Here is a 6,928-nt window from a genome sequence, read left to right as displayed (position 1 = left end):
CCTGTCATTCCGATTCATCACATGTACTGAAACCCGACCTTTGCTTCTGTCAAACTGAAAAAGAAACTCCAGTGCATTATACAATGCCTTATAAAATTCCTACATACCTTTCCTGGAGTAGTTGGACAGATGCCAATGAGATTTCTGGACTTCAGTGGTTCCTTTGTAAGAAAAACATGGTGCTCTTGTCATATACATGACTAAAAATTTACATTTCCTCCGCCTTTATATTCTCTTTCCTAGAGAGTCCCAGGCTTATTAGCAACCCCAACCTTTCCCCTCTGATTCGGCCTCTAGGTGGACGTATCTATTCCATTTCCTTGGCTGCAACTTTCTGACCTGTTTGCTGAGGATGCCAGAACAGCATAAGGAAGGCACTGGAAGTGAGCAGCAACAACCCATCTCCTGAAATTGGCAGAGAAAGATGGTGAATATGTAAATATTTTTAGCTGTCAAATAGACTTAGACTAAATATAATATAGATTTAGAGCTTAGACCTTGCATAGGAAGAATTGGTTGCTACCAATCCTTCCTAGTTCCAATGCTTCTTCCTCAATACTTCTTGTTTCATACTTGGGAGAAAGTAAAAGCTATGGGCTAGAGGCTGGCAGTACAGTGTTGACTAGCTCTTCAGAAAAAGAAGGCTCAGGATCACTCCAGTGGTTTGTGGAAACAGAAGAAAAGAGATGTTGACTACCATACTAAGTTAGAGGCCTAAGTATGGGACAAAATTCTAGGCAAGGAATTCACAAGGAACCTATGATGGGGCAATGAATATGTGTCTTAGTCACTGTTGTATTGCTATGAAGAGACACCATTAGCAAGGCAACTTTCTCTTCATAGAGAGGCTTTAATTGGGGCGGGGGGAGGTTCAGATGTTTAGAGTGTTATCATGGCAGGGAGCATGGCACCATGCAGGCAGTGCTGGAACAGTAGCAGAGAGAGCAGCTCTGGGTTTGGCATGAGCCTTTGGAACATCAAAGCCAGGGACAAAGTTTCTCCAACAAGGCCACACCTTTTGTCCTTCTCGTCCTGTTATATAGTGCAGCTCCCTGGTGACTAAGAATTAAGATGTATGAGCCTATAGGAACCATTCTTATTCAAACCACCATAATCTGCATCTTTATTTTGAGACAGGAAAGAGAGATTTATCAGATATGATAGACCGTGAACACATTCATGCAGGGGAATATGAAATCAACCACAAAGGAAGGTCTTTAAACTTCATAGAACCACAGTTTTTCCCTTAAAAAGTTTCCCCATGTTGCTTTTGTTATTATTTGTGAGCATGGCTTCTGTCATAGTCAGGTTTTCATTGCTGTGAAGAAACAGCATGACCAACACAACTCTTATAACGGAAAACATTTCATTGGGGATGGCTTACAGGTTCAGAGGTTCAGTCCATTATCATCATGGTATGAGGCATGGCATCATGCAGGCAGACATGGTCCTGGAGGAGCCAGGAAGGAACTGTCCAAAGCATCCAGGAAGGAACTGTCTTGATCCAAAGGCAGACAGGAAGGCACTGTCTTCTGCAGGCAGCCAGGAGGGGGGTCTAGATCATAGGAGACCTTGAAGCCCAACTGTCACAGTGACACAGTTCCTGCAACAGGGCCACATTTATTACAACAAAGCCCCAAATCCTAATAGTGCCACTTCCCATGAGGCAAGCATATTCAAACCACCAGAGCTTCTTCTCCCCCCAACCCCTAGACTAAATAGTTCTTAGGTTTGGTTTGCCTTTGTGGGAAATGTGATAGCCTCTGGTCATTTCTCATTGTGTGTGGATCCTTATACACTATACATCTCCAAGAGGTTGGCTATTTTTGCATTCGTAAAAGGAAGCAAAGGCCCCCCATGGTGAATGTGGAGAAGGTGAAAGAATCAAGTCACAATATTTTTAATGGCAAGTCTAACTTCACTTTTCCTATTTTCTGTTGACTTGGAAAAAGATTCATTTAAATGAAATTAACCGTTATAATCTTGATTACTGTCTTTATCTCTTTACTATAAGGTAAGTCATTTGACATGTTATATTCCACAAAATTGATCAACCACCCAACAAATTAATGCACAAAAACTATAATTGAAAGCTATGCTTATTGAGGGAAAATAGGAAATATGAGAAATACAAAGGATATGTTTTTTTATTAATATTTAACACAAACCTCTTTCTTTATCACTAGATTTCAGTGAGGAATCAGCAGTTTGAGGGAGAGTCATGTGGGATCCCATACTGTGATCATTTATTCTGTAACTGGGAAATCAGAAGCTGGAAAAATTCTATCAGAAATCAGCAGAAGACTAAAATTTCCCCAAGAACATAAATGATCCTGAGACATTACAACCCTTCGCTATAGATCCCAGGATGGGCAGAATGTTACTTGGAAGCAAGACAATCTCAAGGTTTCTTTTAGAGCATCTTGCTATATTGTATACAAAATTTAATAAATGATTTATGAATTAACATTTATAAAGCATTTCACAAGACATTCATTTAAAAACTGTTATGCTAAAATATCAGTTTAGGGCATAGTTCTATTCTTTATGGTTTTTAACATAGAGTAAAAAATAACCTTTAGGGTAAAAAATGTCTAATGTACTTTCTTGTTCTGTTTTGAACTCATTCTACTGAAAAAGTAAGATATTCTAGAAAGTGATTTGATGTAAGAATTGCAATAACTAGTTTATTATTCACAGGACAATTTTTATTAAATACATTTTCAGTCTCATTATCATTTGAAAACTACTTAGCTTCAATCAAAATGAAAATGCCCATTTCTTCATCTTTATTCATGTATTCCTCATTCCAGTGCCCTAGAAAGACAGAGACTGTCTCTGTTTTCAAATGAAAAATTCTGGGTCACTCATTATATGTGAAAGATGGATGGCTGTCGTGGAAGCGAACTCAGACCCAGCTCCACGGCAAGAGCTCTCGCCTCTTGCATGGTGTTTCTGGCTCCTCTTTCTTGATTTCGGTGGTTCCTTTGTCAGTGCCATTTATTCTCCCAAAAATCCCTGGGCCCTAAGCACATTGGTCTCTTGAGCTTTGAGATATAGTTTTTTCTCCTTATGCATCATAATGAGGGAACCCTTCTGCCCCCCAAATAGCACTACATTGAAAATAAAATTATTCTAAAAACAAAAATTCCTTCTAATAAATATGGATGGAAATGCAAAATGTCTAATAAATCCTGAGGAAACCCATATGTGGTTTGAAAACAAATTTCCTTCCCAAACCATGTTTCCTGAACCTATAATTTCAAATAATAGAAGTCATATTAAAACATGTGAAAAGCTTAGTTCCATTTTAAAGGTCTGTGTTATTAAAAATATTTATGTGTTTCCAGATGAGATATACACATTGTCTTTTAACATGGGAAGTCAACACTCTATTTTATAGACACCATCTGTTTTTGGTTGACCTCAATTTTCTGGATGACAGATTTTCTTCAAATATTTTAAGCCATAGCTAAATTTCATTTGGCAGAAATGTTTAGATTAGTTTATGAACAAGAAATCAGATGCTCTGAATCCAGACATGGTATTACATTTCAATAATGCTGAATTTACTTAGTATCTTAACAAACTGCTTTGTAATTGTGTTGATGCTCCTAGGATAAACTCCTTTAAAATTACATATATATATATATATATATATATATATATATATATATATATATATATATATATATGTGCTTATGTGTGTGTATGTATATATGTTATATACACACCTTTCTTTACTTCTTTCTTTCTTTCTTTCTTTCTTTCTTTCTTTCTTTCTTTCTTTCTTTCTTTCTTTCTCTTTCTTTCTTTCTTTCTTTCTTTCTTTCTTTCTTTCTTTCTTTCTTTCTTTCTTCCTTCCTTCCTTCCTTCTTTCCTTCCTTCCTTTCTTCCTTTCTTTCTTTGTTTCTTGAGTGTGTGGAGAGTTAAGACTTCAGAAATTTCTGCCCATCGTCAATTGACATACCAGGATAACATGTTGAAGTGCAGGCTGGAACAAATTTGCTCACCTCATGATGGCTGGGAGTCTATGAGAGAACTGGAGCAAGGGGCCAGGGTCTTAGTATAATCTTCATCTGAATGCTCTACTTTATTGAGATGAGCCATACTTCCTAATGTTTACACCACCCCTCATGAATATCACCATCTGGGGACTCACTTCCTTGTTAACACATGAGCTTATAGAAACATTTTGACATCAAACTATAATAGTCAAATTTCAAAAACAGAAAATATTCTCAATCAGTGGTCAAATTTTTCTACATGCGGTAAGAAACAGCTGGTAGAAACAAGGGTGGGCTCATTCAAAAAAAAAAAAAAAAAGCCCAGGTGCTGCTGTTCTCAAGAAGATGAAAATGTTAGCAGCCAGAAATGCCTCTGATCAGCAGCGTACGTAACAAGCACTTTGAGGTCAACCAATCTCTACTCTCAGGGATGCACAGTGTAGCAGTCAGGTACTGGGTACAGAGTAGAAGAATCCCCTCCCTCTTTTTCACACTCTTCCATTGCTTGTCCTTGCTAAAAATTGACTCAACTTCTCTTTTCTATACATCCTTTGCTTCCTGTTTATTAATCACAGCAAGTATGAATTTGGCAGCCTGAACCCATCATTTTGTTGTGTGTCTATGGTATTGTCTAATATAAAGCACAGTTGACACAGTTGTGGTCAACTAACTATTTGTGCTTGGAGATAACAAATGATAAACGAAGACAATGATCAGGACATTCCATCCCCCAAGAGTGCCTTGTGTGACACAGAGGTGAGGGAAATGGCAGGGGTTTTTAGGTGGTTTTTATTTTTGTCTTTTATAGATAGCCATGTGTGAGCATTTGGCTAGAGCAAAGCTCAGCTGTCAGAAAAGACTGGAAGGCCAGGTGGGACATGCGACGAGGTAATTAAAGAGTACCTGGAGTAATGAATGGCACAGCTAAGCCAGCAAAGCCAGATAGCTGGCACTAGTATGCAGCGGAGAGAGAACTAGGTGAGGGTTCCGAGGACTCAGGCTTTACTCTCAGCTTACTGTATGTACCCAGCGACCTGGCAGAGAAGGCCTCTGAGCCTTGGCCTCTAAACTGCCAAATGGGCACAATTTTGCCTGCTTGGTAGGATTGTTGCACAGAGCAAATGGAATGAATCATGAAACATTGTTTGGATCGAGAATCTGGGGGTAGCAAATGTCACTACGCAGCTGCCAGTTGGCATTTTTGAGAAATTAGGAAGGACATTTTCCCTCAAGATAGTGAGTCTCTTAACTTACAACTGATATACTGGGAGCCAGCAGAAGAAATGGTCAATCAATTAATTAGTGAAAATTTAAAATAGCTAACAAATTGGGAAACAATCCATACGGCTAGGTGGTAAAAATTGTGCCGTAATTACTGGCTTTTTTACCTCCTATAATTGAGGAAGCCCCCCCCCCCAACAGGGAAACCACAGGTGGGACCCTATATGATTGTTAAGCTATCAATGTAAACAGAGCCATTCAAAAGTCCTAGTGCTATTGATTTTGGGCATAATGTGTGTGATTATCACCCACTAACTGTTTGTCTTATGTTATACAATGGTAACGAGATATTAGTTCAAGGGTTGCATAAAACTTTGATCTATTTCTTAGGATTTTTTTTTTTACAAGTTTATTTGAACACACTATAGACTCAAAAACAGTGGGATTTAAGCTCTTTCTAACCCTTCCCTGTGGTTGATAGAACCAGGACAGCTGAGTCATTTACACAATGCCAATGTTTGCAATGTTTGGTTAAAAAAAACTTTTTTACGTTTGGAGATTATCTATAGACTCAGAGAACTGGGAAGCAGTGTTTTTACCAAAGGCTGCCATCTAATTAGTTGTAGAACCATGTGAAGAACTTGATAAACACTCAAATCCCTCTTTTCTTGTAAGCTTCCTAAATTGAACATCCAGAATAGAGCTCAGAATGTAAATTTTTAGCAAATGCCTTAGGGATTTTAACAAGTGTCAAGAGTTTAAGATTTGCAGAGAATATGGTGTTATTCACTATATAATAAACATTCTTACTATAAATATGTCTCAAAGGCACCCAGGAATCAATGGGCTTGTTCCTAGCTGAGCTTCACAGCATTGAGGATATGGGATCTGATGAGGCTACCTCGTGTAGCCAGGCAGAAACCCCAATGGAACGATAAGGATACCAACCCACCTACAAAACTTTTGACACAAAATTTATCCTGTCCACAAGAAATGTGGGCACAGGGGATGGAGCAGAGACTGAGGGAAAGGCTGACCAATACCCAGCCCAACTTGAGACCTATCTCATGGGCAAAATCCAATCCCTGACACTATTAATGATGTTCTGTTAAGCTGTCCTCTGAGAGGCTCCACCTAGCAGCTGACTCAGACAGATGCCAACACTCACAGCCCAGCAGTGGATGGAGCTCAGGGATTTCTATGAAAGAACAGGAGAAAAGACTGTAGGTTCTAAGGGGATAGGAACGCCACAGGAAGACCAACAGAATGAACTAACCTAGACTTTGGGGGCTTTTAGAGACAGAACCACCAACCAAAGAACATACATGGCCTCAATCTAGTCCTCTTCTAACATATGTAGCAGATGTGCATATCTGCTTCTTCATGTGGGTTCCAAACAACTGGAGTGGGGGTTATCTCAAAAGCTGTTGCCTGTCTGTGGGATATTTTCTGCTTTCTGGCTGACTTGTCTGTCTTCAGTGGGAGAGGATGCACCTAGCTTCACAGAGACTTGAAATGCCATGGTGGGGGGATACCCAGGGAGCCCCCACCCACTGAGAGGAAAAGGAGAAGGGAAAAAGGCGAACGATTGTGGGAGGGATGACAGGGAAGTAGTCAGTGAGTGGTATGTAAAGTGACTAAATAAATAAATAAAGAATATGTCTCAAAGAATGAAGAATATCAATAAATACATAAAAGAT

This window comes from Apodemus sylvaticus, chromosome 9 (genome assembly GCF_947179515.1).
Source record: "Apodemus sylvaticus chromosome 9, mApoSyl1.1, whole genome shotgun sequence".
NCBI lineage: Eukaryota > Metazoa > Chordata > Mammalia > Rodentia > Muridae > Apodemus > Apodemus sylvaticus.
Note: the sequence above shows the minus strand (reverse complement) of the source record.